General features: G+C 33.8%; 1 protein-coding gene across 5 annotated transcripts in view; it reads right to left on the reverse strand.

Moving 5' to 3' along the window:
- Nucleotides 1–8,316, reverse strand: part of PDCL (phosducin like) — a 31,691-nt gene extending 23,375 nt beyond the window's left edge. The window contains exons 1-3 of one of the 5 annotated variants that reach the window (XM_051979591.1): nt 4,691–4,713; nt 3,918–3,957; nt 2,519–2,553 (exon numbers count right to left, since the gene is read on the reverse strand). The gene's annotated coding sequence lies outside the window, so the exon portion shown is untranslated. Of the gene's footprint in view, nt 1–2,518; nt 2,554–3,917; nt 3,958–4,690; nt 4,749–8,104; nt 8,197–8,222 lie in introns of those variants that run through there. The other 4 variants (XM_051979590.1, XM_051979589.1, XM_051979593.1 and 1 more) reach the window with 4 other exon arrangements.
- Between the last annotated feature and the right edge of the window lie 3,780 nt (nt 8,317–12,096).

Raw genomic sequence — 12,096 nt, forward strand, 5'->3', positions numbered from 1 at the left:
AAAAATTATGACTAATATAGAATAGAAATATTTTACATGATTGGACATGTATGATCTCTATGGGATTACTTACTACAGTGGGGGGAGGGGAAGATGGAACTTAGAACTCAAAACTTTTTTTAAAAGTTTGAAAATTGTTTTAACATGTAAATTGAGAAAAAAAATACAAAAATATATTAAATTATATATGTTAAGTATATTTAAAATATATATTTAAAAACAGCTAGAAAAATGAGCAAAGAAAAGAATTAAATTCTGACTATATAAAGTTACTATAGTGACAAGGCAGATCAAAACATACATTCAAAAGACAACAATAAAGTCAAAATCCCTTTATCCAAAGCGTTAAAGAAAAATATGAATTGTTTTCAGACCACAGAAGAGCTCAAAAAAAATTTTTTTTAATCAAGTAAGAGAAGAATAAAAACTGCAAAGAGAAATTAGAGCGATGCAAGAAAATCATGAACAAAAAGTCAACAGCTTAATAAGAGAGGCAAAAATATTAAAGAAAATAATGCCTTAAAAATATTACAGGTCAAATAGCAAAAGAGATACAAAAATCCCAGTGAGGAAAAGAATGCCTTGAAAAGCAGAATTGGTGAAATGAAAAAAAGATATATAAAAATTTACTGAAAAGAAGAACTTTTTACAAAGCAAAGTTGGCCAAATGGAAAAAGAGGCATAAAAATTCACTTTAGAAAAGAACTCCTTAAAAGTGAAAGTGAAATTGGCCAAAAGGAAAAGGAGGTTAAAAAAAAAAATCACAGAAGAAAAGAGTTCCTTAAAAATTAGAATCCAGCTAATGGAAGCAAATGCCTCTATGAGACATGAAGAAACAATAAAACAAATGAAGGTAATATGAAATATCTCATTGAAAAAACAACTAATCTAGAAAAAGGATCCAGGAAAGATACTTTAAAATTTTCTGGACTTCCTGAAAGCCATGATCTAAAAAAAAAAAAAGCCTAGACATCATCTTTCAAGAAACTATCAAGGAAAACTTTCTAATATCCTAATACCAGAGGGCAAAATAGAATTGAAATAATTCACCAATCACTTTCTGAAAGTGATCCCAAAATGAAAACTCCAAGGAATAAACTTTATATACTACCAATGCTTTATTTAACATCCAATCCAGATAAAGGTAACATTAAGACAACATGGATAGTAACATATCACAGGAAACTTCAATATCCTACTCTGTCAGTTTTGGATATATCAAACAAAAAGATTGTAATGGGCTGAAGCTCTTGAGTTGTTACACTGAGGTCCTGAGCACTTGAGGCTAATTAGCAATTGGACAATACTCTATTAATATATGCTTAAAAAAAAAAATCACCCACCTACTCTCTGTGAAAGTTTGATGTGTTGTATAGGAGACTGTGTAGAGGATTTGTGGGTGGAGTGTGAGAGCCAGAGTCACTGCCAGCTGAATTAGTGTTTCTTATGCCATTCCCCTTCACCTCCCCAAAGAATAAAGATCAAGGATTTTCCCTTATCTTGACTCCGGCTGATTTTAATATACTCTGGGTGCTAAACACGGTCATCACAAAAGATGAAAAAGAAAATGTGGAACTAAATGAATTTCTGGACAAAGTAAAATTACAATATATTTTTAAATATCTTCAAAACTGGATTGCAAAAGAATATACATATTCCTCAGCATGACATGGGACTTCTACAAAATTGACCATGTACAGAAAGTACAGAGATATTCCAACTAAGGGTAAAATATGAGAAATAACATATCTTTTACAAACCATAAATCAATAAAAATAGTCATTGGTAAATGGACCACAAACAAAAAACACAGAATCAAATAAAGACTTAAGAAGGAAATCCTAAATAATGAGTGAAAGAGCAAATCAAAATAATAATAATAATAATAAAAGTAATAGATATGTGAAAGAAAATAATGACCAAAAAATATTAGAATTTCTGGGATGCAGCTAAAGCAGTCCTCAAAGGGAAAAATATTCTTACAAACATGCATTAGCAAAATAGAAAAAAGAGAAAATAAGTAAACTTAAAATCATCACAAAAGAGAAGATATTACTATTAAAGGAAAAATAGATGAATTAGAAAAAGAAAAACCCACTGAACAATGAACACAACTAAAAGCTAGTTCTTTGAAAAGATTAATAAAAATTGCTAAACCTTTACCTAATCTTATTAAAAAGTAGGGCAAAAAATTAAATCAACAAAAAAGCAAATGAACAAGGTAAAATCATAATAAAACTAGAATAAATAAAAAGAATAATCAGAATATATTGTACATAAGAATATATTTTTAAAATGGAGGAAAACTTTCCAAAACATAAAATATTCAAACTATCAGAAGAGCAGATACAGATCTTAAGTTACCCAGTCTTAGAAAGAGAAAGAGATCTAGCTATAAAGGAACTAACAAATAGCAAAAATTCTTGGCCCTCAGAATTCTCAAAGGAGAATTCCACCAAACTTTTAAAGAATAATTATTATCTATGCTTCAAATCTTGAGAGAAAAAAAGCACCTTACCAGAATCTTTTTATGAGGAAAAATAGTCATAATACCTAAACCAGAGAAAAATAAAACACAAGAAGAAATCTATTGCCCAATATTATTAATTAATATTGATTACATATTACAAACAATATCATTAAATCTGTCCAAGAAATTGCTCACTAGGACCAAGTGGGATTTTAAGATACTTCAATATTGGGAAAATAAACAACATAATTGATCTTATTAAAATCAAAACATAACAAAACCACACAATTATTTCAACAGATATAGAAAACGTCTCTGACAAAGTACAACTTTTTCAGCCTAAAAAGTCTATATAGGATAAATAGATGAAGTACAGGTAGAGAGGGACCTTAAAAAAAAAGTAATTAAAATCAAAGGCAAACATCATAAGTGATGCAGATAAATTAGAAATCTTTTCAATAAACAAAGGAATGAAGCAAGGATATTTACTCTCCTCACTAATACTTTATTTAGTTCTAGAAATGCCTAACAACAATAATAAGACAAGAAAAAAAAATTAAAGGAATAAAGCAGGTAAAGAAAGAGAAAATATCCCAGATGATATGATATACTTGTTAAGTCTGAGGGAATCAGCAAAGATATTATGAGATAATGAAGTTTACAGAAAAAAAACCCTCTAAATCACTAGTATTTCTGTAATAACAAAATCCAAGAAACAAAAATAGAGAAGCCCCATTCCAAATAACTGCAAAATGCATAAGATATTTGGAGATCAACTTGCCAAAGCACACAAAAATTTTTCTTAAAGAAATAAAGGATAATTTAAATAGCTAGAAGCATTTATTATGCTCATGCCAATATACTAAAAAAAAAAAAAAAAAAAAACCTACAATACTACCAAAATTAACTTTTATTTTTAATGCTATGGTAACCAAATTGCCAAGGATACACTATATAGAAGTTGTTTAAAAATAACAAAATTCATTTGGAAAAACAAAAGATCTTGAGTATCTAAGGAAAAACATTACAAGGGATGAAGAGGAACTAGTACTTCCAGATCTCAAATTACATTATAAAGCAGCAGTCATGAAAACCATCTGGTGTTTCTCAAAAAATAGAGATAAGTTAAACAAGGAAAAATCGGAAATAATGATGATTTCTTTGGTAAAGCTGAAAACATAAATTGTTTAGGAACAACTCCTTGCAGGCTAAAAAGTTCTGAGAAAATTAGAAGACAGCCTGGCAGAAATCAATTAAAATGAACACCATACACCACATTTTATAATACATTCTAAATAGATACATGACATTAATATTAAAGATTATACAATAAAATAATTAGAAAAGAGGCAGATCATATACCTCTCAAAGTTATCGATGGGAGATATATTCTTAATCAAACAAGAGAGGCAAATACAAAAAAAATTAAAAAGATAACTTTGATTACCTGAAACTGAAACGCTTCTGCACAGATAAAATTAATGTCCCTAGGATAAAAAGAGAAATGATCAAAAGGAGGAGAGGGGAACCTTTGTATCAAAATTCTCTGGTGAGACATGTATTGCAAAATATTCCCAATCACATAAAAGAATGTTTCAAATAACTAGTAATAATAAAAATACAAATAAAAAACTTTTTTTAAGGTTTCATGACATAATCTGCAAATTAGCAAAAATGATAAAAAATAGCAATAGCCAATGTTAGAAGAGTTGTAGAGAGATAGATACACTAATATATTGTTGATGAAACTGTGAAATAATACAACCATTTCAGGGAGCAATTTGGAATTACACAAATAAAGTGACTATAATGTCCATTTCTTTTGAACTAAAGAATCCATTACTGCACTTATACCCTAAGGAAGTCATCAATGAAAAATAAAGTTCCCATATACCCCAAAATATTTATATAGAAGTACTTTTTGTAATAGTTAAGAAATGGAAATAAAGTAGATGGATATCTGTCCATTGATTGGAGAAAGGCTAAACAAAGTGGTACATGAATATTACTGTTAAGAAATTATGTATGTGATGAATAAAGAAAATGAGGGAAAAATCTAAATGAATTGATGCAGAGTAAAGTAAACAAGAAAACAATATACACAGTAACTATAACAATGTAAATAGAAAGAACAACCTCACAAAAAATACTCCAAAAATATATGTAGTACAATTATAAAGATAAAATAGGACTGAAAGAATTATGACACCCTCAACCCACCTCTTTGTGGAGGTCTTTTTCAGTTTATCAGCTGCACTGATTTTTTTTTTTTTTTTCCTGTTTAAAAAATTCTATTTGTTAAATGGGAAAGCCCTCTGGAGAGAATAATGGTAGCCAGATCACTGTCTTCTTATTCACCCTAATTCAGTCCTTTACCACTGAGGAAAAAATATTCATGATAGTATTCCTCTGAATATTCCCCTCACCCATTCCTCCCCATTATCAAATTCTTCAACTCTTAATTATTTATGATATCCATTTTCTCAACCAGCCATAGGTGGTCACACTTAAGACTTTAATGTTTATAATCTTAAATTCTGAAATTCTGCTTTGACCTCCTCCTAAACTGTCCTTAAACTATTCCATTTCTTCCTCTAATTCCTGAGTCTATTCTTTATCCTTACTATGACTTCCAGTTCCACCACCTGTCTTTGTTATACCAGCTCATCACTTCAAGCATCAATTCAACCACCAAGATCAGATATAAAATAGGGACAGAAAGGACCTGTCCAAAGCATAGTCCTCCAAACTTTATTCCTTTGCCTCCTTATTTTTCCATTCTGCCACTCTTCAACCTTGGATCAACATGTCCGTCTGTTCCTATTTCCAAGTTTCTAACTGCCACTGGATGTCACACAATCATGCTGACTGGGTTTTAAACAGATCATCTTATGTAACCTCAATAAAGACTTCAATATTGAAAGACATTCCTTTTATTCTTTCTCTCTCCTACTGTGGATTTTTAAAAAAACCCTATCTTCTCGCAGGCACCAAGCCCAATTCTCTCTAGTAAAAAAACAAATTTTTGCTGAGAATCTTCAGTCATCCCTTTTGAGGCCTCTCATCTCCCCTATTCAATACCTTCAAAACTTTGCACATTTCCTAAACTGATCCAATTATTTACCAATGTCAAACACTTTCCTAGTGGTTCTCAATCCTCCCTTTTTAAGGAATATGTTCTATTTCAGAATCAATTTTTGCTTCATTTTCAATTTCTTCCAATTTACTGCTTCCTTCCATATCATCTAATACATCCTTAAAAACCCTCCACTTGACTACCATCTCCCCAAGCTATATTTCTCTTTTACTAGAAAGTTATATACACTTGTTACTTTTATTTTCTTACTACCTATTCACTTGTCAGCTTTCCTTATAATCTGTCTGATGTGATTATGTTACTAAAACAGCTCTCTGACGTTACCAATGATCTTAGACTATTTGACCTTGCGGGTCAATTTTAGCTCCAAATCTATGATCCCTGAATTGATATTCTTGATCCTCTGTAGACTTTAGCACTACTGGCTCCTCCTCTTTTCCACTGACTTGTGTGGCACTGCTCTCTTTTTCTACCTGTGTGATTGTTCCTTCTCAATCATTACCCCATTTTGCTGGATCACTATCCATTTCCTCCCAACAAAGTGTTGTTCCCTAAAGTTCTGCCTGACTACTCGCTTTCAGTGCTCTCTCCTTTGAGATGCAAATGATTTCCAAATCTATAGCTTCTCTCCTAGCTCTAATCCCACATCTTGATCTAATTAATAACTGTGTACCTACTAATATGTGATAACTCAGTACATCTAAAATTAAATTAATCATCTTTCTTACCACCTACAAATATTGAAGCCACCACTATTCTGTCAATTACCCAGATTCACAATCAGAATAATCTTTGACCCTTCTTTTAACAATACTCCCAAACAGTTGTCAAGTCATTTAGGCTATTTTAAAGGAACATCTTTTTTGTATGTCCCTTCTCTTTAGTCGCACAGCTACTACCTTACTTTAGACTCATCAAAATTTCCCCAGGGCTATATTTAATAGCTTATTTTCTGTCTCCTTTCATTTCCCTTTAAGATTCATGGTTTGAAGAAAGACGAGAGTGAGGGTGGGCAGACTAAGGCAACTTGTAAGAAAATGAGACAAGAGACATTCTGGGGCTAGCTTCAACAAATCCTAGCAACTAATAAGATACAGTCAAAATTGGAAGATTAAAATGAAGAATGTTAAGATTGAAAAAGGGACAGAAAGTCAGAATATTGGAGCTAGAAGTAAATTCCTTCATTTTAATTATGAGGAAATTGAACAAAGGTCAAGATTCACACAGAAAAAAAAGCATGACTAAAACCCTGGCTTTCTTGTTTCTTCAAACTCAACATGTCTAAAACAGAATTCATTATTTTCCTCAAAATTTATCCCTCTTCAAAACTTACTGTTGCTGGGGGAAACCTCATCTTTATAATCACTGTTTTACAACCTCCATCATGCTTGATTCTATCCAATCTAACCAGTTTGTTCATTTATCTTCACACTATCTCTCTACCTACATAATTCCTAAATACTTTCCTTTCTCCTCACATAGGTCTACTATAGGATTCTGTTACATTTGTTCAAGCCATTATTATTTTTTGCCTGAACTATAACAATAGTCTCCTTGCCTCAAGTCCCTCCTTTCTCCAATCCAAACTCCACACATTGTTCCTAAAGTGCAGATCTGACCATGTCATTCCTAAACTCAATATACTTCACTATTATGTCAAAGAACAAATAAAACATTTCTTTAAAACCTTTCCCAATCCGGCCCCAGACTGATTGTGAAAAGATAAGTACTATGAAAAGGTAGCTACCTTTCTAGCTTTATTAGACATAATTCCCCTTCACACATTTTCCATTTCTGCCTAATTTGGGCTGCTCCTCACACCTTACTCAATGGGCATTATGCATCCCCCTCCCCAACCTAGAATATTGCATTCATTCTTCAAATGGCCTCTTAGAATCACATTTCAATTAAAAAACCACCTTCCTGAAACCTCTCTTGATTCCCACACCCTTAATTGTTCCTCCTCTTCCTCCCCTAAGAAAACGTCCTTGTATTTAATTTCCGTAGAAATTACATATTACATATATTATATATAAAAATGCATGTACACACACACACACACACACACACACACGTGTCCTTGCTGTAGAGCGTAAATTGCTTTGGGTCGAAAGCTGCTTCGTTTTGAGTCCAGCCTAATACTTCACACCAGTAGGTGCCTAATAAACACTTGCTGGTGTATTTCTAACAAAGCCAGAGTGGTTTGGAGGGAAGGACACAGATTTGGGGAAGAAGTTCGCTAATTCTAGGGGTAGAGAGTGGATTTCCAGAGTTCTCCCCATTTGATAGGAGACTGGGGTGATTCAGTTGGGCGAGGAAAACCATCATTCTCCCGCCCCGAGGCCCTGAAGCTCCTTCTAGGCCTCCCCGTATATTAGGTGAAAGATAACGCAGACTATGACGTTAACACGCGATTGTGCCCGCGCGCCCTCTTCCCCTCTCCCCGCCCCCCTTACTCATCCTCCCTCTTGCCCACCACCCCCCGCAGATGCCAAACCCCTCCCCTATTCGATTCCCAAAGCTCCCACGCAGCTAACCCTCCTTAGCTCACTCCCCGGTCCCGTCCGGTGGGCAACTCCGCCTCCGGGACGCGGAAGGGCAGCTGAAAGCTACCAATGAAGCTCAAGCAGGGAGGGGAATTAGACATTCACTCACTCAAAGAGCCCAGAGAAACCGGAAGCTAGCTACCCCAGTTAGGGTAGAGCCATCAAAAGTCGGCACACTTGATCCCAGTCCGCATGCTCTAGTTGTAACCAATCATAATACATCCCGCCCACACACCAGCCAGACTACGAGTGCCGCTACAGGACAAAAACTTTCCTCGTTAATTTTGGCCACACAATCCATGTAGTGGTTCGCTTATTTTTTACGAGGGCCAAAGAACGTGCTGAATTCAAGGGACTATTTCAATGCATCACTGGATTGGAATATTGGAGGAATGTTATTTTTTTTCTTAATTTGCTCTTGGCAGGAAAAAATGTAAAGCCTCTCAAAGAAACCCTTTGCAATATAAAAATAACAAGATTTAGAAAGCAGGATACTGCAGAATATTAATGGTATTTGTGCTAAGCCTTTGATATCCAATTCTTCTTATAGAGGAAGAAACAAAACCAAAAAAGATTAAAACTTTGTCATACAGTCAGTAGCAAAACTAGGGCTAGAATCCCCAAATTCCTAGGTTGCCAACACCAAAATTTTACCAGGCAAAACAGGAAAATCACAGTTAAGATATTGTAAGACATAAACTTTACTTTTGGAGTACCTTTTGAAAATGACCTGAAATACAACGAAACAATCTTTCAAGGTGGACAAATAATTTTATTTTGTGCATGCAAATACATGTCAAGTACTGCAAACTTTTTCCATCAATTTTCTCTCAAACACTGAAAACCATGATGCTCTATTCTGTGAACAGCCAAAGCTAATATCTTTTTACTTCAGTGCTACAGCAAAAACACACAGAATTCACTCTTTGCTATTCAGTATTATCACAACCCTCATTGTTCCATCTCTTCCCTCCCCCCAAATACAGGCCTGTATAGAGTCCAAGCCTTCCCCCATTTAATCCTATTCCTATAGCACAAAGAGAAACATTACAATTTGGAAATTCAAATTGAAATAAATGGAATAGAATTTATTCCCATATATATCCCCCATTTCATTGTACAGAATTATTTAAATTATAGTTTTAAATAGAAGCTGAGTATATGCCTTAAAAATGAGCATTTAAATCCATCTTAGAGATGGTGCCTGCTTTATACATGATGGGTGTACACCATCTTTAATTTCATTTACATTTCAATCGAACAATAGATTTGCAAAGAAAATGTCTAATACAGACGTAAAAATATTCACACTAGAGCTTCACAATCGGTTGTACAATTGACAAACAGGCCTCTTTTCCCAAACTTTCCAGCTAAGCAAATTTATAAAATGTAATCAATGCAACAAGAAAAAACATTTTCTTAAACTTTCAGGGAAAAGAATATGCGATAAACAGTATAAATGCAGACAGCAGATGCTGCAAGCTAACCACGATACTCCCAAGTGGCTGTACAGTGGGTATGTGCAGTACCAATAAAAGCCACATGTGTTGTATCACAACTACAGTATAATTGTTTGCCCAGCTAAAGAGAACGCATGCACTTCCATGCCTTAGATTAACTGAGGCCTAATTCTTGATAGATTGATGGGATATGTGCAAATGACCTTGGCTTTTGGCAGTACTATATGCAGCCAGTGTTTGTGTTTTGCTGGTTTGATATTATTTTAGAAAATTGTGGGGGGTGGGGGAAATGCTAATTTAAGATTCACGGGATTACTGTTGATGTAACTCCATTGTCATTGGAATAATATGGGAAATTTTGACATACTAAGCTTGATACTAGTGTCTAGGACATTCCCTTGCCAGCAAAGGGACACTGGTGACTTCTAGTACCAAGGGATTAATTGCACATTTAATCAGAAATATGGACACATCTGTGTTATGCTTGCAGAAGGGATCCATATGTTGGAGGGATGTTCTAAAATAAGTGATCCCATCAACATTATGTTTACTAAAAGACTAGAAAACATACTTCCCAGGAACTTCTTCATTGGTTGCTCTTTTCCCTTTAATGATTATCTATCAATACTGATGACATCCTGCCTGGAGACTGACTCAAATGAAGAGTTAGGTACTACTCAGACACTGTGCAAAAACCACATGCAGCTCATACTTAAAACATGTACTTCATGCTAACAAAACAACTTGGGTTTTTGACAATTGTCAAAAGTCTACTACATGAGATTATAGAGACACTTGTCAAATGATTCAACTTCCAGGTCTTGCAAACAGTTGCACACCATTTATCAATTCATTCCATAACAACTAATTTGGAATAGCACATAATTTGGATGTGCTATATATTCTTAGCATCAACTTCAAATTCAAAATAAAGTGATTAGATTCATGACAATGGTAATTACTCAATATTAGAAAGTGAAGTAACAGTCATTGTACCCCTTCACACGATGAAATTATTTGAAAAATTGCTGCCACTTGGTGACTGAAAATAAAATTTTCTTTAAAATATATGTTGCACAATTTTTATCCATGCCATTGAGATACTGATCTCTTAAATGCTTTTGAAATCAAGTGTTTTACAAATTGTCATCACCTTTAAATTTGCTTGGGAGAATACAACAGTAATAGCTTATGATGACCTATGTGTGAAATGAGGCTATGCAACAGGATTGTCCTATCCTACTGATTACCCATACTGTTCACAGAGCTCAGAAAGATATTACATTCAAAATTAATAATGCTATACTCTCTGGACTGTTGTCAACCCTTTTCCTGGTCAAGTCTTCAAGTCCACAGGCTAAAAGAATTAAATATTTCTGATCAGAGGCAACATATAGAAATGTTACCATGCAATTATTGATGTTTAGTTTCCCTGATGCCTGAGATTTTTTGACTCTCAATTCACGTAGGTATACTTGTTTATTGAAAAAGGGACTACATGACAAGAAATTATTGTCAAACAGAGCTAAGTTCTGGTTTTTAGCTTCTTTACCATGGCACTTTTGTGTAAAAGGGTCACTTTTCTGCTCTCTTCAAGTGGCCCACATCCAAATCCTTTGCCTCACAATACATCCACAATTACAAAAGTGAGGCTGCTACTATACATAGTAAAGATTCAATACAGAATAAATTCCTATGTTAGTAATAAGAATTTTCAAGTTGGGGAGATATTGTTCTGTGGGACCACCCGTTGCAAGAAAAGCATTTTTTTGTTTTGCCTTTTTTTTTAAAAAAACAATATATCTGTTCTGAGACATACCAATAAGGTTGGCAGGTATACACTAAATGCAAATGTAATTTCACCAGACAAGTAGGCAAACATCTAAGCAGTTATCCCAACCCCCTCCAGCAGAGCACAACCAAGTTTTAAAATTGCAATTTTAAAATTAAAAAGATACGGTTAAATACACAAGATCAATTTATGTAGTATATATTCACCCCCAGAACATGCTGAAGATGGTCTGTGTAGTTCTGTTGCACAGAGAGTTCTTTCCCTGAGGGCGCATAAGGAGCTCTCAAACTGTTAATAGGTCTCTAGGTTTTTGTAACAAAATAGTAATTTAAAAATCTTAAAAAAAAAAAAAAAAAAGAAAAAAAAAGAAATAAAAAAGAAAATACATCACCTTCAACATGGAAGATCTCACTATTTAAATATCCAAGAAACAGACATACTGATTTGCATATATTTGAGAAGGATCACATACAGCAAAGAAAGTATGTCGGAAGCATTTCAAATGTAGTAAGCTCATATTTATAGAAAGGTTTTGATATAAATTATACAACAATCATGTTCCTGTAATATTCTAGGCTAATTCATAACATCAGAAATAAGTTAATGTAACATGGTTTACTTCCTATTCATTTCAGGCTACAAGGTGAAATAAATAATATTTCTTTGCAGGGATGGGGAACAATGGCCACTGCAACAAACAGTATTAGCCAAAGGAAACTACATAAAGGCTA

Source organism: Antechinus flavipes, chromosome 2, assembly GCF_016432865.1.
Source record: "Antechinus flavipes isolate AdamAnt ecotype Samford, QLD, Australia chromosome 2, AdamAnt_v2, whole genome shotgun sequence".
In the NCBI taxonomy this organism is placed as follows: Eukaryota; Metazoa; Chordata; class Mammalia; order Dasyuromorphia; family Dasyuridae; genus Antechinus; species Antechinus flavipes.